Below are 24,450 nucleotides of genomic sequence, written 5' to 3' on the forward strand. Positions count from 1 at the left end.
AGATATCCAGACAGGTCTTGAATATCTCCACAGAAAGAGACTCTGCAACCTCTCTGGGCAACCTGTTCCAGTGCTCCATCACCTTTATCATAAAGAAGTTTGTCTGCATGTTTGTATGGAACTTCCTTTGTTCGTGTTTTAGGCTGCTGCTCCTTGTCCTATCGCTATTCACCACTGAGAAGATCCTCATCCACTTGCCTCCTGCCTCCCTTTAGATATGTATAAAAATTAATCAGATCTCCTCCTCAGTCTTCTTTTCCCCAGATTGAACAGATGAATGTTACTAAGCCTTTCCTCATTTAGCAGATGCTCCAGACCCTTAACCAATGTTATTGGTCCTCCACTGGACTCCTTCTAGGAGGTCTCTGTCTTTTTTGATATGAAGAGCTCAGAACTAGACACAATATTATAAATGTAGCCTTGCCAGGGCAGAGTAGAGGGGAAGGATCACTTCCCTCAACCTGCTGACCATGTGCTTTTTAATGCAGCCCTTCTGGGCCACAAGGGTACACTGTTGCCCACCAGGATCCCCAGGTCCTTCTCTGCAAAGCTTCTTACCAGCAGGTGATCCTCTAACCTGTACTGATGCATGTGGTTATTCCTCCCCAGGTTCAAGACTCTACACTTACTCCTCATTAGGTTCCTCCCTGCCCAACTCTCCATTCTGTCCAGGTCTTGTTGAATGACAGCACAGCCTTCAGGTGTGTCAGCCACTCCTCCCAGCTTTGTATCATAGCAAACTTGCTGAGAATGGACTCCATCCATTCTTCCATGCTGGTGATGAAGATGTTGAACAAGACTGGACCCAGCACTGACCTATGGGGAACACCAGTAGTTACAGGCTGCTTTGCACCGCTGAGTCACGGTACTCAGGTACAAAATTCAGGAGAGATAAAAGTCCTCCTAGACCTCAAAATAGACAGGGATTTCTTTGGTGAAACCTGATCACCGTCAGGGTGAGTTTATACTGAATTATATTGTGTCTGGTACAACTGGGACTCTAGAGGTTAACCAATACTCTCATTAAGATTCAGTCCTCTAAAATGAAATATCCTGAAATCTGCTGCATTTCACACCACATGAAAGTGGGTGTAACAGCAACAGAATAAGTTGTAGTTCATTTCTTCTTAAATTGTAGGGCAATTTTCAATGCAGCATGCAATCTTTTGGTGTGAAAACATCACCTTCCATTTCCAAATGTAAACTGGACATGGATTTTAATTTACACTAGCAAAGAACCTGGCCCTAGGAGTTTCATTCAGTTATGGGGACTATCCAAGAAGCATCATGGCAATAACTGTGAAAGAAATGAAAGAAACTGTCGGTCAGTTAGGGTAAAAATGGATTTTGAGCATACCATTGCAACATAACTTCTTAGCTCCTGCCAGACTCATGTGTATCTATTTATAATTGCAAATTTCCTCAGTTAATCATGTCAGAAAAGGCATTTGTACCCCTGGGAACTGTTTCTGACGCAACGGGGTTTGTTTTTTTTTGTGGAGTTTTAATCCCAGAAGAGAATCCCCAACAAAACAGATTATGATGCTGGCGGCACAAAATAAGCTCAGACCTCCCATTAATCGCTACACAAACCACAGCAAATTCTGAGCTGAATTTAGATATGTAGGAATATTCCTGGAGCTTAAGGGGAATAATAGACATAGATTCAGACATCATGTGAGTAGGTAGATTCTGAACACAGAAGCTACCCACTAGTTGGTGGTAATGCGTGAACAAGAAGTTCCTGTTCATTTTCTTATTTTCTTATGCAGAAGTAGTAGAGCCAGAACAATGAGATTTGTTAAAAGAAATGACACCGAAGGAATGTTTCATCAATATTTTTCTTTCTTTTCTACAAAACGCTGCCCAAACTGACCCTTCTGTCATTCCACTGCAGCGTGGCAGCCTTCAGGTGCAGAGCTGGGTGTCTCCATGGTGGTTTTGCCTAAAAAATCAAAATGATTAGAGAAACCTACTGAAATGACAAAATGGTTTCCCAGCCTGAATGCAGACACTCCAGTCATGCAAAGGACCACACGGAGAAGCTGAAATGACTGTTAGACACCTGGAGATTTCAATTTGCTCTTGCTTTGGCCTTCTTCAGTCTTCCTTTACAGGGAACCAGACAGTGTGGTACAAGAAAAAAATAATAAAAGCAGTTTTGTTTTACATCTTTTGTTTGCTTTACATCTCACAGGAGAAAAAAAAAAAAAAAAAAAAAAACAAGAAAGAAAAAAAAAACACATGCACACATACAGAAAACCAGTAAAGAATGTAAAAATGTTTTCTTGTTCTACAAGACATTTTTACAGTAAGACAGTAAAGACAGAGATAAGCTCTTGGTTACCGATATGCACCCAACATCCATTTACCTCCTTTTAACCAAATACTGGTAGCACTCCCAAGACACGTTTGTTTCTGGCCAAATGAGCAAATAATTTGGGATCATAACATTCTTACTGTCCTACGAAATGACTGACCTTCCCATTTTACTCCCAGGTCCCAATATATGTAAGGATATAAGAGGATAAATTTAGATTGGATATAAGGGAAAAGTTTGTTAAGTGTTGAGGCACTAGAACAGGTTGCCCAGAGAGGTGGTGGATGCTCCATCACTTGAGACATTCAAGATCAGACTAGACTGTGTTCTGAGCAACCTGATCCATCCGTAGGTGTCCCTGTTTATTGCAGGGGTGTTGGACTAGATGACCTTTAAAGGTTCCTTCCAACTCCAACGATTTTATGATCCCCAAATCCTACTGTACTCCTGAACATTCTCCTAAGCAGATCACCCTCAGCTGCTACCAAAAATGAGACCTGTTGTAATCAGGGCATTACCCTTCTCCAAGGATTTTTTCCAAAGCTGAGGCTGAGAGCAGATCTTTTCTTGGGACAAGTGAATTTGGAATTGGAGATGTAACCACTGAGGCAGTGCAAAGACACCTATGTGGAATCCTCAGCAACAAACAGCAGTTGCTTTCCTGCTCACTGATTTTGACTGTTAAGGATTCCTTCCAACTCTAATGATTCTATGATTCTTCCTTTACTATCTGTCTTGGCTGGTTCTGGAAACAAATGAGCAGTTTCTTAAAAGTTCACCTTTCCCCTTTTCTGCTGCACATATCTGAAATCACTTTCAGATTTCAAGTCACAGGATTTGTAACCATTTCCTAGTGTTCAGCCTCCCTTGGTTCAGCAGATGATTTACCAGTAACTTCACACCCAGGGAATGAAAATCTCGTGCACTGAATGGATGATATGAGCTTCCTTATTAGAAGATGACATGCACTGCAAAAGTCCCAGTCTCATAGAATTTAATATTCAACATGCACACCATGTCAGTGTATTCTAATTTCCAACTTTCCTATAAGACACTGAATGTGGTAGGGGTTTTCTCCATCAGTAGACACTTAGAATCATAGAATCACTAAGACTGGAAAAGAACAACTTGTTGTCAACTTGTTCGTGGCTGGATTAGGACTTCAGTGTGGCTCCTTGTCCACTACAAAAGAAACCATCTAGTTTGGAGGATACTGCATCCAAATTGCACCTAAAAGACCAGGTCTGGAAAGCCAGCTACAAGCAAAGTTTCTTGACAGTATGCATGCATCCTTTGGGATTGCTTGGTATCCTCAATAGCCCGAATAATATGACATCTTGAGGGGGACCAAACGAATGCATACATACTCATTTCAGTGGAAGCACTAATGAACAGCCTTCACCTACCAAAGCCATGAAAATGGGAAATTGTCACTGTGGTAAAATCAAAAACAAGCTCAGTACTCTTTCACAAATAGTTGGCTGTGATTCAGAGCACGTAAGGCATTTCCATTGTGCTGAAGTGATTACAAATATGCAGCTCTGCTAGGCAGGCGATGCAGGGTGTAAATCAGCATTAATAGTTCTGGTCTTTCACAGTTCAAGGCACCAGCTTGCACCAGCTTGGGACTAAAGTGAACAGTCCCCACAAATTAACACATGGTTGGATGCCTTTTGTGAAGACTCCTCCTGGGGTACTGTGGGCAGGTGACTCCAGTTTGTCCTGAGGAAATATTGCCAGCAGATCAGACGAAGCAAAGAGCAGCTGCCGTGAAAAACTTGGCTTTGAGAAATGGAAATGAAAATGTGTCCAACAGTTTGGGAGTTCACTCCCTGGGCTAGAAAATGAGATTGAAAAAGGAGACACAAATAACCTTTGCGTTAAACTGTCCTCACTGCTTCTGGAAGCCCCTGCTGCTTCCATTAGACAGCCTTAGCTGAGACTCTGAGCTGTGGAAATATGTTTTTGCAGCAGGAATGACTTCTTCAGTGCAATATTCCACCTGCCTTCAGGGCTTGAAGCTTGCTTTTATGATTTTTGCTCTCTTTTCCCACTTTATCTACATGTAATATGAAGTGGTGCACCTTTCCAACTGACTCTAAAGAGAGATCTAGAAGAGCATGGTGGTTTTCACAGTGGGATTTTGCTGTATGCATTGCTGCCTCCTTCACAACCAGCTTTCCATTACAAGTTTAGTGAAGCACTGGCACGGGTTGCCCTGTAAGGTAGTGGTTGCCCCATCCCTGGAGATATTTAAGGTCAGCCTGAACAGGGCTCTGAGCAACCTGATCTAGCTGTAGGTGCTCCTATTCATTGCAGGAGAGTTGGACTACATGGACTTTAAGGGTCCCTTCCAACTCAAAAGATTCTGTGATTCTAAGATATGTCATAATCAACAGATTGCCCAGAGAGGTTGTGGATGCCCCCTCCCTGGAGGCATTCAAGGCCAGACTGGATGGGACTTTGATCAACTTGGTCTACTGGGAGTGTTTCTGCCTATAGCATGGGGGATGGAACTAGATGATCTTAAAGATCCCTTCCAGCCCAAACTATTCCGTGATTCTATTCTATAATCACTTGGAGATCTGAGGTTTGCTTGGGAAGAGATAAAAATCACCTCTGGATACGCAGTTGGACATATCGAATGTGCGTCCATCAGAGCCTCCTTCCTTCCCCTTTCACCCAACCTATTTCAACTCTTTCACAAATCTGTACTCTGAAGTAGCTTAAGTCCCTGTCCTCGTGATCTAAGAATCAAGGTGCAAATGGTGTGATCAAGCAGGACCAGATCTGTGTGCTATTCCTTGCCTTTGTTTTGTATTAGGTTGGATATTAAGGGAAATCCTCAGAAATAGCACTAATGCATTGGAACAGGCTGCCCAGGGAGGCAGTGGAGTCACTGTTCATGGAGATTTTCAAGAAAAGATTAAACGTGGCACTGAGTGATACGATTCAGTGGGCATAGTGGGGATGGGTTGATGGTTGACTTGATAATCTTAGAGGTCTTTTCCAACCTTAAAGATTCTATGATTTCATGTTGGATGGAAAAGGCCACGTAACTCCAGCATGACTAAATACAAAATATCTGCAGTGGTTGCCTTTCTATCTATGTCTGAAATCCTCGTCACAGTGTTGTAGGAATGACTGGATGCAATCTCATTACTAATCAGCAGCCTTTGAGAAAGTGAACATTTAATGGTGATGTAAAGGAAGAAAATATAATTTAATGCCTGAGAAAAAGGAGTGAGAACATAAGAACACTTGTGATAGGCTGTTGGCAGGAAGTAAATTTCCTTGACATCAATCCTTCTGGATTGATTTCAGCGTTCAGTTTTATTGGTTTTTCAATATCTGCATAAAGTTTAGTGTTTCATGAAACAACATTCCATATCCAGAAAAGGAAAACAAAAACAAACTACAGCACACATCAGCATTGACTAAGGTAATGAAATAAGACAGTTTTAGTTTATTGTCTCATAGAATATTTTGAAAATGTGCTTATATAAACACCACCAGCCTTTCCTAAAAAAAAAAAAAAAAAAAAATACCCTCCAATGTGCATAATCTATAATGGAAGAAAAACTGGTATCAATTATGTGCTTGGTAATCCTCTCAAAATATAATAACAACAAGCTTAATGACGTCAGGTCTATCTGCTGTAGTGAAAAGACATTAAAAAGCAATCATAAACAAAAGCAGATCTTTACCTAATGCTCTGTTCACTGGGATATAGGAAGGCAGATTACTGTACTTTAAAGGTTTTGTCAGTGCTGGCAGAGCAAGGAAACATAAACTGGAGTTAGTTTTATTACACATATTTTGGTTGAATCACTATTGATGCATGAATCCTGGCCGTCATCAAATACATTTGTCAGGTTAATATTTGCAGAATTGTTAAAAGCAAAGCAAAGATCTCACACAATTTTTGGTATGAGGTTGTTCTCAGACTTTTTTATTTCTTCTTCTGAATTTGCAATGTATAGTTAATTAGCAGAATTTGCATTGTTCTGCTTCTTCTCCCTTATTGAGGAAATCAATGTTTTCAGCCTGAGGATAAGGAATAGCAAATGCCACATACGCTTGTGCAGTGTTTGTATGCTCTTTAGTTCTAAAAGGAAATAGGATGTATCTAGAATGAAGCTGAAAAGGATACGAAGCCAGTAAGTACAAGCATCTAGTATCAAATACTTGGGCATAATAATGATGCAATTCAAAAATTCACAGGAAAGTGGAGTGTTTATTCACAAAAGCAAAAATATTTGTAAATGAATTTTTAATGGCATAACAAATGTCGGTGTTAGAAAATAAAACATTTATATTTGAGTGATGAACTAACTATATCAGCAGGTATAGTTGAGCTGATGCAGCTCTTAAGTCTCAGCTTTATGGGAAATACAGTAGTTTTGATGCTTTCTGCCATTGCAATCTGCAAAATAATGCCGCGTTTTGATTATTGCCTCCCGTGTGCATTTAAAAAAAAAGCATTGAGTTTTTGGTCAATATCACTAAATTATTTCAACAATTCTGTTTTTGTTTGACATACAATATTTAATTTTTACTACATAAAACTGTTGAATATGGAATTAAAATAATAAGTTGAATATAAAATTAAATATCAACATAAATGCAGAATAAGAGATAACATAAGAAGACTGTAATAGAAAATAAATCAGAATAAACAATATATCCTAAAATATATTTTAAACAGAATAGCTTTAAATGCACTATGTAAAATATTTTTTAAGCTGCATTAAATCAGTGCATTCTTGAAGAAAATTGAGATTATGATGACTTTGCAAATTGTGATGGAGAAATATTATGCCAAAACCCTGTAAACATAGCTAATATATTTTGAAAAACGTATGTCAAGAAGCAGTTTCAGATGACATGCTTGGGCCACATGGATAACAAGACTATTTCCATCTGATTTCAGATGGGAAAGCAGATGGGGCTGTTTCTTGCTGTTAGACTTCTGTGGTCACAGTCTCTCAAGGGCAGAACTTGAACATCTGAGTTTTTGTAATTATTATTATTATCACTACTAAAATGACTGTGACTGAATCTGGACTGCCAACTTTTAGCCTACTGTTCTTAGCACTATGGAAAGAATGAGAAGATTTTCTCACTGTGAGAGAAGTCTTCTGCCCATTACTGTTAAGTGCCATACATGACATTGCTCATTTAGATATGGAGCTCAGTTGACATTACATTGAAGTCTTGTATGACATCGAGGTTCCCAGGGTACCCAACACAGGCCTGGAGAGAGACCCTCACTCTCCAATCTCTCATCAGTTGCCAGGTGAGATTTCTGTTTTAAGTGGTATTATATTCCTATGTTCAGGCAACTAAATCCTATATTATGTATTCAGGGAATAGTTGGAGCTGGACAGGACCTTTGGAGATCATGCTAGACTCTGTCCAGTATATTCAAGTCTCTCTTTTACTGGGGAGCCCAGAACAGGAGACAGAGCTCCACGTGATATCTCACTAGGGTGGATTAGAAGGGGAGAATCACCTCCCTTGACCTGTTCTTCCTAATACCCTAAGTATCTGACGCTGATATTCAGGGAGACAAGTTGCACTCTGCTGTGTGCTGGAGTGCTGATGAGATGCTTTTCTGAATCTGGAACCACAGAGAGCTCAGCCATGAGTAGGTCCACAGCAGTCAACACATGACCTCTTGGGATGGCCTCTTTTACATGTCACCATGCAAAATACTAATCCTTGAACAACTAGAACTGATAGCCACTTGCAAGATGTCAGGCCATCAGAAGTTGCTTTTTGTTACATCCCTGGTTAGCTCTGAGACCTGCAGAGAAGCATAGTTCTTTGGAGTACAGACTGGAGAGAGCTGCAGAAGAGTCTATATTTCTTTGCCCGCAGCTGCAGATATCACAATTTATGACCTTGCTGGAAGTTGCACCAATTCAAAATCATCTAGCTGCACTCAAACATAGACTGGCAGGTAACTAAAGCTTTGGATACATTTCAGTAATGATTCTTTACCTTGATTGTCATTTTTAGTGCCATTCCACTGTAACTGTCCATTTGTTTAATCTGACTGTCAATCCCACTTCTCCCTCCTCGTATTGTATCCATCAGCTTGCCAGTTTCAATGAGAGTGAAAGAATGACTCAGAGTTCCAAGAATTTGTTCTTAGAAACGTACTGGAAGAGAAAGAATACATATGTAAGCCTACGGAGGGGCAGAGTGTCATCACGAAAATCAGAATTGGCCTGATGGCATGTCCTTCAGTGCTTAGGCATGGTGATGACATTGTGGTATTTCTGCCTATTATGCTGTGATGAGGGAACATTAGAAGACTTAGAAATGGTTTGGATGGCAGATCAGGGGGTACCAGGAAAAAATGGAGAAACCAGGGGTGTTTCAGAGATGTAGGGGGATGTAGGTATTGTTATCTGAGAAGTGGATGTATTGCCAGGCTTGGCACTTGGAGAGGACCTACATGTATCTCAGTAGGTGGAGAGATAATTCTGTACATTGGAGGAAAACTGAGACTATTGTGGTAGGCTTGTTTACAAAACAGCACACATAATTCTGTAGGAAATATATCTCCATTAAATTCTGCAGCTTATGAATATTATTTGAGAGTCTTATAATCAAAATATTCATTTCTTCCTTTTCAGAAGTGTTCAGTCTTGAAAAGGTGATCGTTACATCCTGGTCTACAGGGCTGTCCACTTTGATTTTCATTTTGTGTTCATTTGTGTGCTAATGTGAGTGTTTTACTCATCAGTGCTGATGGATTCCTCTCTAATTAATATTGATGAGTTGGATCAAGAATAGTTTGGGCCACGAGCAGCATTTTACTATGACTGAGCCTTTGAGGAGAAAAGGGCAGGAGAACAGAAATAATCCTGGAAGAGTCATAACATAATGAAGAACCTCAGATGGACACTTATTTCCATTAACAAAGGAGAATTGTTCCACAGACATTATGTAATGATGGAGAAAATTGATTAAACAACCAGAGAAGCTGAGATAGACAGAAGTCATAAGGCTGGGTGAATTCGCACAACTCAGATTGGATATTAAGAAAAGCTTCTCTTAAAGAGTAGTTGGGCACTGGAACAGGCTGCCCGGGAAGTTGGTGTCCCTGGATATGTTCAAGAAACTTGTTGACATGGTATTTAGGGACGTGGTTTAGTTGGTGACAGGTTGATGATTGAACTAGATGATTTTAGAGGTATTTTCCACCCTTAATGAATCTATGCGTCTATGATTCTATGATTCATGTCAACATGTCTCAGCCTCACCATAGCAAAGGGCTGGTAAAACAGCACTGAGTTTCCCTGTTGGCTTCACAAAGAAGAGATCTGGCAACGTATCACCTACAGAATAGATCTATTCAAATGGAACCACCCTGACAAATAGGATCCTTTTTAAAATTTAAATTATTCTCTCCTCCCTGCGCAATAGTACCAGTTACAGAGCCAAATTCATAGCTGTGCTTTCCCTTTGTTTCTTTTGTTTATTTAATTTGATTTAATTTAATCAACCATTTGTTTTGAAGCTGCCTGTATGAATTTGCTTAAATGTGCTGAGTGCTACTTTGGAAATAGAAATCTTGTTCTTGTTGTCTGTTTTTGATTCCTAATTTGCACTTCTCCTAATGAAGTGCATGATCCAGAGTTTAGAAGATGCTTTCTCATGTTTGTTGTAAATAGACCATCCAGTCTTCTCTGAGCAACCTGATCTAGCTATAGATGTTTCTGTTCATTGCAGTGGAGTTTGACTAGATGACCTTTAAAGGTCTCTTCTATCTCAAATGATTCTATGCTTCTATGATTCTTCTTGAATAAAAATCAATTAAAAATTAATCGTAGAATTCAGGATTAGCACTGAAAGGAAGTGAGGCTATTCCCATGATCTAAGACAATGCATTCCCCAGGGAAAATAGCAAGTAGGAGGGAGGAGTTCCTGCCCATGGTTAGGAGCTGAGCCACACTCCTGGCAGTCATAATTTCTCATTAGAAATGGTGGTTATGGCACAGGAGGGAAGATAGAGGCAGCTCAATGTCTCAGTACAGTAAGCGAAACCAAGACTTGTTATTTTGAATAATGATGAAGGAAGGGCTGAAGAGAGGCTTCCAAGAGAAGAAATACAGTTGAAAGAAACACAACAGTACAGAGAGTTGAAGGGAGAGCCCTGAAGGTCTATGCTCATCTCTACTATTCGGAGTAGTCAGAAGTGGGAACACAAGAGATATTGAATAAAGAAGCTAAAAGGTGAAGATCTTTGACCAGCCTGCTGGATGCTCACTCAGCAACAGCCACGGTTGTTTTCCATGGTTCTGTCAAAGGAAAAAAGTGTATTCATTGACCACCTATCAGCCATAGGTCATTTCTGTTTGAGGCCTCAGGATGGCTGAGGTGCAGAAGCAGGACATTGCTGGAAGTGAGCAGGCTGCTGGCTGGGCTGCTGGGTGATGTGAGGTGAGAGTCGGCAGAATGACTCTCTTATTCAATATGTAAGTTGACAGGTCTGAGAACCTGGAGTGCTCCCCAGCCACAGTCTGAAGGAGATCTGCCAGCTGGTCCAAAGTGAAAAATGAGGTATGTATGCCTGGATATCAATGAAATGAGTGGGACTTATCAGAAACTCAAAGGTCAGAGCTTGTCACTTACCAAAATATGAGATGGGAATGACTTGTGAGTACCATGACAAAAGATTTCTGGCACTAAAAAGAGGACAAAAGTCCCCATTAAGTTTTTGAAAGGTGTACCAACATATCAAGCATATTGTTATCAAGTAAGGCTGGGATGTGCTCAGGTAGTCAGTAGTGACCAGTCAAAAATGTAATTGACAAAAAATGCATGTAATATGCAGATATGTGAGCTAATGATTAAACCAGATCTGATTACATTGATAGTTAGAATGGAAAATTTTATATTAGTAATGAACACATTCCTTATCATATGAGAAAACTAAGAATTTATATACCACTTACTATTTTTGGATGATTTTTAAAAAGTCACAACACTTGAAACGATCCCAAGTCCTGTTTCAGGAATGTGAATGAAATATTTCTTCTCCCTAAAGAAGGAACATGCAGTACTTAGCATTTCCAATCGGAGTTTATTTTTGTCTAATTTATTTTCAACAGCTTTCCCCTCATTTCAAGTGCTCTGAAAAGAGATAAAGATAATACATCCCACTAGAGACAAGGGATAAGACAACATCAGCAGAAAAGATGTGTACATTGAAACAATCCTCTTAGTGAGCTGAGATTTCAGCCAGTGAGACAAGGGCAGAAGTTGGGAGACTCCAGATGCATGAGGTGTGGTCTTCTTGGTAGTGAGATGTGACTAGTCTGTGGTAGATTAAAAAATATATATATATTTCAGAGTCACCAAACAGATGCAAAAACTGAAGCACCTCTAATAATTTAATGGTCCAGTAGCTCCAGACAAATCTTTTTTCACGTAGGGTATTTTTTTTTCTTTGTGTCCATTTAAAAGGGAAATATATTTAAAAAAGAAAGACAAAAATAAGAATTATATTTTCTGTTTCTCTGATTTTATTTTATTTTTTTTTTAATTAAAAATGGAAAGGAATAAGAAGTTTTCACAAAGTATTAACAGATTAATCCCATGTCCAGATAGGCTCAGGCTAAAAGGCGTGATTTTCAATCTTAGCCATGGAGATAGTTGAGACTTTCTGTTAAGCAGCAATCTCCTTGGTTTTAGGACTTTTACTCTTCCTTCCTTCCTTCCTTCCTTCCTTCCTTCCTTCCTTCCTTCCTTCCTTCCTTCCTTCCTTCCTTCCTTCCTTCCTTCCTTCCTTCCTTCCTTCCTTCCTTCCTTCCTTCCTTCCTTCCTTCCTTCCTTCCTTCCCTCCTTCCCTCCTTCCCTCCTTCCCTCCTTCCCTCCTTCCCTCCTTCCCTCCTTCCCTCCTTCCCTCCTTCCCTCCTTCCCTCCTTCCCTCCTTCCCTCCTTCCTTCCTTCCTTCCTTCCTTCCTTCCTTCCTTCCTTCCTTCCTTCCTTCCTTCCCTCCTTCCCTCCTTCCCTCCTTCCCTCCTTCCTTCCTTCCTTCCTTCCTTCCTTCCTTCCTTCCTTCTACCCTCCCTCCCTCCCTCCCTCTCTTCCTTCAGTTCTCTTCCTCTCTCTTCTTTCTTTCAATTGGAATCAAAAGCCAAGGTGCAGATGGAACTAAACTTGATGTGAAAAATGACAAGGAATTCTATTGGTACATTGGTCATAAGACACAGGCAAAGGAGAGTTTAACAAATGAGAAGGGAGAACTGCCTGTAACAGACATGGAGAAAGCTGAGGTACTCGAGTTCTTGGACTCAGTTTTAGCTGGTAGCCAGTCTTCTCACACCTTTTATGTCCCTGAATCAAGGCAGGAGTCGGGGGACTGAAATCCCTCCCAGCGTAAGCGTGGAGAAAGTCTGAGACCGACTCACAAGGCTGAATGTGTGTAAGTTTATGAGACTGGACAAGATGCATCCTAGGGTTCTGAAGGAGCTGGCTTATGTGGTTGCCAAGCTACTTTCCATTATATCTGAAAAATTGTGGCTGTCAGGTAATGTCCCCGATGACCGGAGATTCAGGTAGACAAAAAGCTGGATGCGAGCCAGCACTGTGCTTTTGCAGCCTGGAAGGCCAACAGTATCCTGATCTGCATCAAAAGAGAGGTGGCCAGCAGAGAGAGAGAGAAAAGGAATTGTCCCCCTCAGCTCTGCCCTTGTGAGGACCCATCTGGAGGCATTCAGGCCTGGGGTCCCCAGCTAAGAAAAAATGTGTAACTGTTGAAGCAAGTCCAGGGCAGGGTTATGAAGATGATCAGAGGGCTGGAGTGCCTCTCCTGTGTAGATGGGCTGTGGGAGTTGGGTTTATTTAGCTTAGAGGGGGCTCTGGGGAGACTTCATTATAGCCTTGTAGTACTTGGGAAGAGTTAATAAACAGTAAGGAGAACAACTTTTTACGTGATCTGACAGTGATAGGACAAGGGAAAATGGCTTTAAACTAAAAGAGGGGAGAATTAAGTTAGATGTTAGGAGGAAATTCTTTACTCAGAGGGAGATAAGGCACTGGCACAGGTTGCCCAGAGAAGTTGTGGATGCCCCATCCTTGGAGGCATTCATGGCCAGGCTGGATGTAGCCCTGGACAGTTTGATCTGGTGGATAGCAACTCTGCTGATTCTTTTATTCAATGATTATATATGACTGAAAGACTGATGACACAAAAGCCCTCTCCATAAACGAAGCTTTTAAATACTCATTCTCTCAAAATCCTCTGCAAGGAGCAAAGGCTGCTTATTCACAGTGCTTCTCTGAGATATTTGAAAAGATGCAGCATCTTCTTATTCTTCAAAGATTCCACAAGCAAAGAACACAGAGTCCAGGGTTAATGGTGGGGTGACAACTTCTGCGTTCCCTCAGCATGACTAATAGCTACATACAAGGATTTGTCAAGACAGCTCAAATATGCCAGGGTTAAGGGCAGTGGAATTGCTGTTACTAGAGCACCTGATCCTCCTACCCTGTCCTGGGTGCTTCATACTGTATTACACAAAGGAATCAATGGTAAAACAGTGAATAATCTAGTGGGGTGGCCATGCCTCAGTTCATTTGATATTGACAATATATATGCTAAACACAGAGGTAGTTTCACGTTCGGATAATGAACAAACCAAGTCTACGTGCTTCCCACTTACAAACACAACACTGCTGCCTAACCAAGATTAGTCATCTGAATCCTCCTCATAAGCAAGGTTTATCTTCCATGGACTGCAGAGGGAGATAGACATTTGGGCTCCAAACTTAGAATGAAAATTAAGGAACATTGTGCTATGTTTTCATGTACACTAGGCGTCTAAATGCTGGATTGTCACCTTGAATTGTTGCCTAAACACTGTGCCTACTCTATGTGAGATACTACAGAGTGTGTGAGGCACTTCCATGTGGCTACTGAGTATGATATAGGGTTAAGAAGACTTCAAGAGAGGCAGCCAGAAACTGGTGAGATGATTTATGGTACTTTAAGTCAGCAACCTATACTTTATAGAAGTAATGGAAAATTTACAAGTAAGGAAAATGCTTAACTTGACAAGTGGAATGGAATGAAATCGGTAATCAACAGATTTTTAGCTATGGAAGACACATTCATGCATAATGTATTTCACCACAAAGAGTGTGAAAGTCCCTCCAGATCAAAGGATAAGCAAGTCTGTGCCCACATTGCCCCACAGGTACCTTGACTTGACACAGGAGCTTATGCCAAAGAATCATCAGTGATAAAATAGTCTCTTTTTCAGATTATAGGAGTGCTGATAACAACACTCTACCATTATATCAGAGTATTCTTCGCAAAGTGACTCGTGACAGAACATCAAAACTCTTAAATCACCATTATCTAAAAAACATGGTACATTCTAAGTCTTGGAAAGTTCTAGCAAACCTTTATATTTCTCATGACTGTGTCATATTTTAGGCAGAAAGTTATGTCCACCAGATTTTGCTAGTGATCTGTTCAAGATCTTTATCCAGATAGGTCTATCTTTTACTTCCCAGATTATCTGTTAGCAAAAAAATAAAATAAAATAAAAAATCACAGGCACAAAGAAAGTGAATTAAATGGAATCAGGAAACAGGATATCTCACAGGAGTGGTGTTTGCAGCTCTTTTTTTTTTTTTTTTGGCCATACAGTTTAGATGGAGAGGGTTTGTTTCATTCTGATTTCAGCACAGAATGCCATTCACACAAATGAGAACACACTGTAAAATAGTTCAGATCTTACCACTGAATGGCTTTGAGTCTCTGCAGAAATGCTCATTAGCAGTTGTGCTCTTGAGCTATCTCTACGTGAGTCTTGCACTGACACATCTGGGCTCAACTTTTCAAGCATTACTCCTGGCATCAGAAGCTTGAGAAAGAAGCTCACACTGAAAACAAAATTACCACTGGATAGTGTGGAGCTGACAGTCTGCAGACCCTGGGTTTACTTCCAGATAAGCGATGTGACCGATTGAGAAGCTGTCCTGTTGCTGTGCTACAAAATATGCTTTTGAGTCTCAAAAGGCACCTTGTTCTGTGTTCAGAGCCAAAGACTACTAGGATTATATTGAGGTTCTGGAGTCAGGCACCCCTTTAAAAAGCTCAGTGGGAGGCAAAAGAGGCAGAAGCTGTTGTTAATCCAAGTCACCAGACACTTCTACTGGGGGAGACCATAATCTGTGGTGAACATCTCCTTATGGACCTTACTCAGGTCCAGCTGTATGAAGGATGAGCCTTGTTTCAACATCATGACCAGTCATGTACCTTCAGGGCTGGTACATAGAATCACTGAATCACTGAAGCTAGGAAAGTCTTCTAAGATCACCAAGTCTAATCATCAACCCATCACCACCATGCCCACTAAAACATATACCTCCATGCCACATCTATACACATTTGTTGCAAGTCTGCAGGGGTGGTGACTCTATCATTTCTCTTGGCAATCTGTTCCAACTCTTCCAACCTGATCAGTTTCAGAGAAGAATTTTTTCCTAATATCCAACCTTAATCTCCCCTGGTGCAACTTGAGGCCATTACCTCTCATCCTATCACTAGTAAATCATCTTCAAGTTTAGAGCATAAACCTATGAGAAGGGAGCATTTCTCATGCTGGTAAAAAGCAAAGGTCTAAAGTCTCTCTGTCACAGAACTGTGTTTACCTTCAAAAAAGTCTTAACACCCAATTTCCCAGCACCTGAAGCTGCCCGTATCCTGTGTTTCACTTTGATCTCTTCTAATGCCTTCATTTTCTCCTTCCCCAAGCCTGCATTGTCCTGTACCTCTCCCCCTCCATTCCTTTCCAGAGACTTGTGATAACCATTGCCTAGGTAACAGCATTTTGCCTGGTGTGTTTTACTGACTGCAGTGCATGTGGGGGTGTGTGCTGTGCCTGCATTCCCAGTAGGATAAAAACTGGAGAGTTGAATACTGTGTGTGGGAGAGAAACTTCTTGGGTTGCTTCTGACACCAGCAGAGGCAAGAGGGTCAGCTTCTTGTATCCCTATATAGCAGTTTGTAGGTGCTGCCATGGTGGATGATGTTAGATTTGATGATTTGCTGAGGTACTGGTTAGAGGGTCAGTGACTTGGTAGACTTTCCGCTGGTGTGTTTGTTCAGGACATCATTAAGTAGCTGCACTTGGCCATGTAGAAGCCAGTTTTGTGGGGAAGCTGATTGACTCTTCCATCATACCTCAGGCTTCCTGTAGAGCAAGGTCAAAATCTGAAAGAAAAACAAAACTTACCACAAGACTCTCATGAAACTTCATCAGAGTATTAATTCAGAGATATCTGTATTTATTTCCACTGATGTGGGGTCTGGAAACCAGGTAAAAGACTGCAAGCAAGCAAATGGAATGAAAACGGGACCCGTAGAGGCTTTAATTATCTTGGTTATAAAATGAACTCATAGCATATTCATGATTTCTTTTTTTCAAGGTGCCTAGAGCAGGATGGATTGAACCAATCAACCAAGGAGGACAAAAAAATCAGAAGGCTCAAAATTAGAACTGGTGGCAGAAAAGACCAAACTGTACTTGTACGTGAGGCAGTAGAGTGGAATGAGTTCAAATACGTCTATGAAGAGAAAAAGAGAATTTAAAAAGCAACCATGCAAAAAAGAGCATTAAATAAGGATGGACAGCAAAGTAGATATGAATATGGTCCCAAAACTTAGGACTTGCATCAAAGGGAAAAAAAGTAAAGGAAAGGCCCTCTCAGTTCATTGCCAAGCCAATGACTTTTTGTTTGCAATGTTCCTTGGAAAATCAGCGGTGAGTGAGTTCATATTGCCAGAGCACTTAACATGTTATTGAAAAAGGTGCTCAGGTCAATACTGTGCACTGCAAAGCGAATGCAGAGAATGGTGGGCAGAGTGGTTAACCACAATCCTGTGCTGAAGAGCACACTGCTGCAGAGGCAGAAGGTGTGAGCTGTCATAAAAGGTCATAAGAGGTTGCACACTTAACCAGGTAGTGGAGATAAACCCATGAATCTCAGAAACACAGTTTTTTCACTTCCATCACAGCCAGCTCCTTTCTCGCTGCAAATGTAATTGTTCACAGGAAGAGCTAATCAAAGCCATCTTCCCTAAAAACAAAACAAAACAAAACAAAACAAAACAAAAACCCTAAATTTTAGGTTTAAAGAAAGGGTTTAAAATATTGTCATAGAGTTATTGGTCTCCAGGAACAACTCCTGTAGAATGTAAACCGTGGGCTTAATGCAGTAGAGTAAGGACAGCTCTTATCTACCTTGCCCAGAGAGATAAAAATGGGGCTAGGAGAGGAAAGAGTTCAAACCATCACCCAGCAAGCCAGAGACAGTCACCTGTAGAATATATCAGCCAGGGAAAAATATATCAAAGAGAAAGTCAACTGAACTCCATCCACTGTTCCGCAGCATGAAGCTGTCTTCTTTTGCAACACTGCCTATTCTACTTTCCCTTCTCCCTCTTCTCGAAGGCATGCTCCTTACTTTTACTTTTCCCCAGTGTTCCTCTCCTCTGAGTAGATCTTCAGAGTATCCTAAGTGGAAGGAATAGTACAAGCCTCCAGAAAGCACTGTTTTCAGTACAAGCTAAAATGAAATAACTCAGGAGAGTATGCACATCAATCTTGAGGATTTATTCCCAGTTCAGCATTGATTAGAAGTTAAAAGGGGCAGCCCTTGGAAGTGAACAAAAATTTAAAACTTCAAACATTTCTCCATGCTTTTGAACATATGCTTCGTATCTCCTCTCCTCTCCTCTCCTCTCCTCTCCTCTCCTCTCCTCTCCTCTCCTCTCCTCTCCTCTCCTCTCCTCTCCTCTCCTCTCCTCTCCTCTCCTCTCCTCTCCTCTCCTCTCCTCTCCTCTCCTCTCCTCTCCTCTCCTCTCCTCTCCCTTCTCCTCCTTCCTTCCTTCCTTCCTTCCTTCCTTCCTTCCTTCCTTCCTTCCTTCCTTCCTTCCTTCCTTCCTTCCTTCCTTCCTTCCTTCCTTCCTTCCTTCCTTCCTTCCTTCCTTCCTTCCTTCCTTCCTTCCTTCCTTCCTTCCTTCCTTCCTTCCTTCCTTCCTTCCTTCCTTCCTTCCTTCCTTCCTTCCTTCCTTCTTCCCTCCCTCCCTCCCTCCCTCCCTCCCTCCCTCCCTCCCTCCCTTCTTCCCTCCTTCCCTCCCTCCCTCCCTCCCTCTCTTCCTTCAGTTCTCTTCCTCTCTCCTCTTTCTTTCAATTTTATTTTCCTTTTACTAGGAGTGAAACAACTGCAAGCTTCTACCAGTCAGTCTTGAGGCATTCAAGTCAAATTCAGAAGCAAGGCAGCAAACAAGGCCTCAGGTATAAATCAAACACTGAAGTCCACTATGCAGAAAGAAAGAAAAAAAACAGCTTCAACATGTGTTTTGGAAGGGGAAATAACATGTACCAGAATTAGTGGTTTCTTTTACTTTCTTCTCATTGCTTTTGTGTTGGATGGGGATCCTGTGGTTTTTAGCTTGTATACCACCAGACCTCTTCTTTTGGTTTTTAACATCCTTTAGAATAATGTTTTGGAATTCTGATGTATTCTGAATTGTGTGAAGACTGGGAATGAATGGTTTATTGCAGTGTATAATAATTATCAATTACCATTCATAAACATTATTAACCTGAAAACGTTTAGGAGATGCAGACATGAGACACTGTAGGACCCCAAAGCAGGAAAATAGCTACGAGGCTGCAGTCCAAGGCTTCATTGCAGGTATGTAAACGGGTGAAGAAACAACAAGAGATGATATTGGTTATCAGCATATTGCCCAGCTAATTAGCTCTTACCTATCACTCCTCTACACTATTGATCTTCCTTCCCTTGGTCCAAACCCAAAAGGCTTTTTACCTCATCTTTCTCTATTATTTTCTTGACAATCCTTTATTAAAGCCCCTCCTTCCACTCACTGCTGCTTTTACATGCCTTCATAAGTGAATACTTTAAGGATGCTCTTAATGATAATGGGAATTGGTGAGTCTCTGAGCAGTGGAAAGAGGGGTATTGCAGGATTTACATGCTCGTGAAGAAAAATGGTAGGAATTAAACAAATAATCATACTCTTCCTGTTTATTTTCAGGGAGTTTATTTTATTTCATGTGAAGAGCAGATACTCGGCTACCTGTTTGCTTGCGAGAGCCTTGAAGGAGGAAGCAGCAAGGATGGAGGGAAGAATGTATAGAAAAGGACTGAATGAAAAGTGGCCAGACATGGGTTCAGAAATAAAATGAGAGGGAAAGAGGCAGAGGATGAGAACAAAACAAAGCAGGACACAATGTAGAATGCGGCATGTGATATCCTGCCACCTGGTTCGCTATGGTCGTGAAAGAATGGGGCTGTTTCCAAGGGGAAGAGGTTCTTGGTGGCATAATTGATTTTCTTCAACATAGAATCATAGAATCATTTCAGTTGGAAGGGATCAACTGCCCTGGAATGAACAGGGATATCTACAGCTAGATCATGTTGCTTAGAGCCCTGACCAGCCAGACCCTTAATGTCTCCAGGGATAGGAAATGCACCACTTTTCTGGTTCACTACTCTTACGGTCATGGTCATGACTTGGTGAAGGCAAAACATTCAAGTCACAGCTCTGTGTCCAGTACTCAGTTCTGGGTTCAGAAATACCGTCTTGTAGGTTCCTGCTCAGGTTCTCTCCCTCTAGAAATTGGTGTTCTAGTGAAATAAGGCAAATGGGCTGGATAGGGCAGTTGTCATCCTCTCTTAGGGCTTTCCTTTATTGTATTATCGTACAGCAAATATGGATGGAGAACTGGGAGGTGCTGGCAAGTAAGCTGAGAAGAAAAAAAAAGGGGGTGGAAGCAGGAGTAGTGTGAGTGACATGAAATGTGTGCATCTGTAGGACATTGCTGGGGGTCATAGTGGGAGGGAAACACATTGTGTCTATGGAGTGTGTGTCTTCCTCCATCCCTCCCTCTCCCTCTCCCACTCTGCCTGAGGTTCCTTTCAGAGCTGCTGCTGTGGCAGGTGAGTCAGTGTGACAGCTCAGACACAGGGCAGCCCCCTCAGCTGCGAAATGCCAGCCAATCTCCCAGCAGACTCAAAGCCCACTATTATAAGTGAATGCAATATGTGTTTTTTATTTCAATTTGTTTTTTTTTTTCTTTTTTCTCTCTCTCTTTTTTTTTTTTTTTTTTTTTTTTTGCCTTCTCATTTGCTAGCGTGGTGAGTCATTATCAAGGCTCTGTTGTCATTTTGTTGCGTGGAGGGGGAGCTGGTACTGGTGGTGCTGGCGCATCCTTGAATGGGTCTTGCATTTCTTCCCTGCTTTGGTTGAGAAAACCCCACCAGCTGCACTAAAATGTGGACAAGAGAGGGGATGAAGGGAAAGGGGGAGATGGCCCTGCTCTGAATTTTTACACAATCTTTTCTGATTCACAGCTCTTAAAAGGAGAGCAAGATCCTTTCCCTTCAAGGACAGTTGCTGGGGAGGGGGGAGGGAGGTGCACATTTAAAAATCATAGCAGCTGTACTGCTGAAGTCCTGGGAGCACTTGGAGAAACTAGCGGGCAACGAGTATAACGTCAGCCCCTTTGTTTGGTGTCTCTGCTGAAGTGGGCTGCATACTGTGGAAAACATGACAGCAGAAAGAAAAGGAGCAAGGGAAGGAGGGAAGTGCAGGGGAGGACAAGGCAGGGTGCAGGGGAGTGGGAGTTGTGCTGTTGGCAAAGGGAAGGGAAACAGAGCCCTAGGCTAAGGGGAGGGAGCCAGAGGCAGTGCCAAAGGGAAAGGGACAACCCAAAGAGCGTTAGGGGATGGCAGAAAGTCAGACAGCTGAACAGCAGTGGTAAACTGGAACAAAGGATGGTGCAGTCCTCAAGAGGTAATTAAAATTAAATTTTTTTTTTTTTTTAAAAGCCAAAGAGAAGGCAAGAGCAGAGCAAACACATTAGAATACATCCCCAGAGTGCCCTGACCCCACCAGGACTTAGAAACATCCAGGACGAGAGCTGGTGTGATGGGATCAGGCAGTGGCATGTGCTTTTTTTTTCCTCTGAATTCATTCAAACAATTCTTAAATCCTTGCAAGCACCAGCAGCAGCGCTCAGCAAAGAGATTTCACAGCATAGCACAACTTCTAATACATAAAGATGTATGTCCTTATGTTTGGGTTGGTCTCCCTGTATTTTTGTATCTGAAAGTCATGTAAATGACCATCGCCTTATTCATGGAATCATAGAATCGTAAGATCATAGGATTACAGAATGATAGAATCCCTGCAGGAGTCAGCATATGGAAACTGGGTAGAGAGGAAGTCAGGGTGAAGGTGGAACATCACATATAGTGACGTGCCAAATATGAAAGAAACAATGGCTCTGGCTCTGGTATTGCAATAATGCTTATTCTTCTGTACACGGTCCTACAACTTTGCCTTTGTGTGTGCACATAGAATCACAGAATCATTAAGAAAATGGAAAATTGGAAAAGATCACTAAAATCATCCAGTCCAACCATCGACCCATCAGCACTGTGTCCAATAAACCATGACCCTTCGTAACACTTCTCTAAATTTCTTGCACACCTCCAGGGATGGTGACTCCACCACTACCCTAGGCAGCCTGTTTCAGTACCTCATCACTCTTTCAGAGAAGAAATTTTTTCCACATGTTTAACCTGATCCTCCTTTGGCACAATTTGAGGCCATTACCACTCATCCTAGATTAATCTGTGTCAAAAAACTCACATGTTTTTAGGAAACAAGAGGACAATCATTATCCAGAGCTCCTCAGAAGCTGTTTTTCTGACTTCATAGATGACTTAAGCTGCCACCTTGCTGTGTGGCTACCAAAACCACACCATTCTTCCCAAGAAGCATTAGCAGAGATGAGCTTTCCCTCCTTCTGCCTCTTCTCCTCCTTGGAAGTTATTGTGTTTTCTATGTTGGTTTTCTGGTGGATCAGTGAGTGGGGAATAGTTGCTGTGTTGAAGCCCATCTGCCAAAGTTCATGCAAGGGACACTATGCCATCATGCCACCAAGGCAATAAGAGCAATTGAGGTTGTCTCTCTTTGTGGCAGATGAAAACAGTCTTTGACTGGCTTCAGCAGGCAGCAAATTTAGTTTAGCAAGTTTAATTTAGTTTAGTTTAGCAATTAAGAAACTGGCTTAGTGAGTGATGTTGAAATATTAGAGGAAGAGACTGCAAGTCGATACCTCTTTTATGGGTCTAAATGATCGGTTAGAATATACCCAAAGTTTTCTTTCTGTTGTGAGTGTTCATAATATTTCTGATAACGGGTCTCCATTCTGGAGTCTTCAGTACGTAGTATGAGCTGCCATGCAGCAGCCATTTCTTTGATTAGGAACACGTTAAAGGCTCTACGTCCACCAATTCCATGTGCTTGCTCAGATTTGTCTGAAATTAGTCAGAATCTGTCGAGGCAGAATAATAGGCAAAAGTGATCACAATCGCAGCAGCACGAGCCTGTTTTCTTGATAAGATGACTATAAAAACGTTGATAGAGAGGACTGCAGCATGGAAATGGGTGAGGAGGAGCAAACGCTTGATCCTTCTTGGGAAAGCTCTTTGCTGGATGCTAAGAGGCCTTGAAATATATTTTGGTTTGTGTTCTAAAGGAAAATGTATACTTCAAGTTGTTCTAGCACTGACAGGGGTACTTTTACTACAGTATATTTTTAGTTAATTGTGTATTGATTTGCTTTTTTAATACAGAACAGAAATTAAGACACAATTGATAATTTGCTTAAATTACTGATTTCTGTAACTGCTAAATTATCTAGAGCAGGAGGAAGATTCTAATGCAAAATTCTCTATATATACTTACATGAAAGACAAGTGGGATTTTTATTCCATCATCTATTAAACTGTTCTAGGATATAGCTTATCTAACCTTGCTTGTTGAAGACAGCAGGCTGAATAGCATCATGCTCCAGTGGGTATCAGTGACACCATGACAATAGCAGGATCTGTCATTGAGTGGCTTACCAGCACAGCTCAGGGGTGGATCTGCATTGATTTCTTTTCAGTTTATTCCTTCAGCTAGTTGTCCTTTTATTACCTTACTATGTATCTTTTCTTCTACACCTCTATCTCAAATGAACCCAGCTAAATTACTCTCTGTTACTTTGCTGTAAGTGTTCCTAATATGTAGTGATAATCATGCTTTGGAGGTTGATGTTTCTGCTGGGTATAGGGTGGGGTGAAGGCACACCTACACCAAGGCAGGTTTTCCGGGCAGCTTTTTCAAGACAAAAGCACTTGTTAAACTTCCAGGCTGTTTGTTTCTGTTTTTCTAATTTATATTATTGAACAATCTCTGAGACTACATTATGCTTTATGTCATTTTGTAACATTTATAGATAACTTTTTCCTGGGCAAACTGCAATCTGAGGAGACAGGATGAACATGTAGAAGAGGAAGGCAATTAGCAAGGATGGGAAATGTATTATCCTCTTATTACCCTTTTAGTGATAGAGATTTGAGATTTTCAGCAAAATATCAGAATCTTTCAGGGCTGACTCAGACCAGCTTAAATCTGACTCACTTCTGATGTCCATCTTCTCTCTTTATGGAACATAGTAGAAGCTAAAGGTGGTGTGGTTCCTCCCAAACACTTCTCCAGATGTGTCTTCAAAGATTAGATTTTAAATGTTTTTGTGCAGCTCAGTTAGATAAGAGAAAACTGGCCTGAAATTTCCTCTAGGCTTCACTGTGCATCCCTGGGCACTTAAACACCGGCAAAGCTCTGTGCTTAAACCACCAGCTGATCAGCTCCCAAAAGGGGCATGAGGAGACTAAGAGACAGTAATGAGAGACATGGAGTCCTGTGTTTCATTTTACCTATGAAACAATTAAAAATAGCCTCCTTTTGTCCCTCCTTTTTCTGGAAATATCATTTATGTGCGTTCATCCACATAAAACCCTTAAGGAGAGATGCTGAGCTTTTGGTAGAGATCAATAATACTTAAAAGGTGCAATAGCTGTGAGTTCTCAAGTCCTTAACAAACAAAACGCTTACCCAGGTCAGGGTTTGCTGATTCCTTTGCAGTGATTTTTGGGAGAATAAAAGCCATGGCAAAGCCAAGTGAGAGTCAGATAGGAAAGGAGAATGTGGAACTTCTAATGCAGGAGGA

The 24,450-nt window shown here is 41.3% G+C and overlaps 1 long non-coding RNA gene across 1 annotated transcript; it reads left to right on the forward strand.

Annotated features, from left to right (window-relative positions):
• Positions 1-18,572: 18,572 nt before the first annotated feature.
• LOC149918745 (uncharacterized) lies at positions 18,573-19,569 on the forward strand. The gene is made up of 3 exons (XR_016465683.1): positions 18,573-18,651; positions 18,977-19,054; positions 19,419-19,569. It is a non-coding gene; the product is annotated as an uncharacterized LOC149918745 (long non-coding RNA).
• The last annotated feature ends 4,881 nt before the right edge of the window (positions 19,570-24,450 follow it).

This window comes from Phasianus colchicus, chromosome 3 (genome assembly GCF_987193195.1).
Source record: "Phasianus colchicus chromosome 3, bPhaCol1.hap1.1, whole genome shotgun sequence".
In the NCBI taxonomy this organism is placed as follows: domain Eukaryota; kingdom Metazoa; phylum Chordata; class Aves; order Galliformes; family Phasianidae; genus Phasianus; species Phasianus colchicus.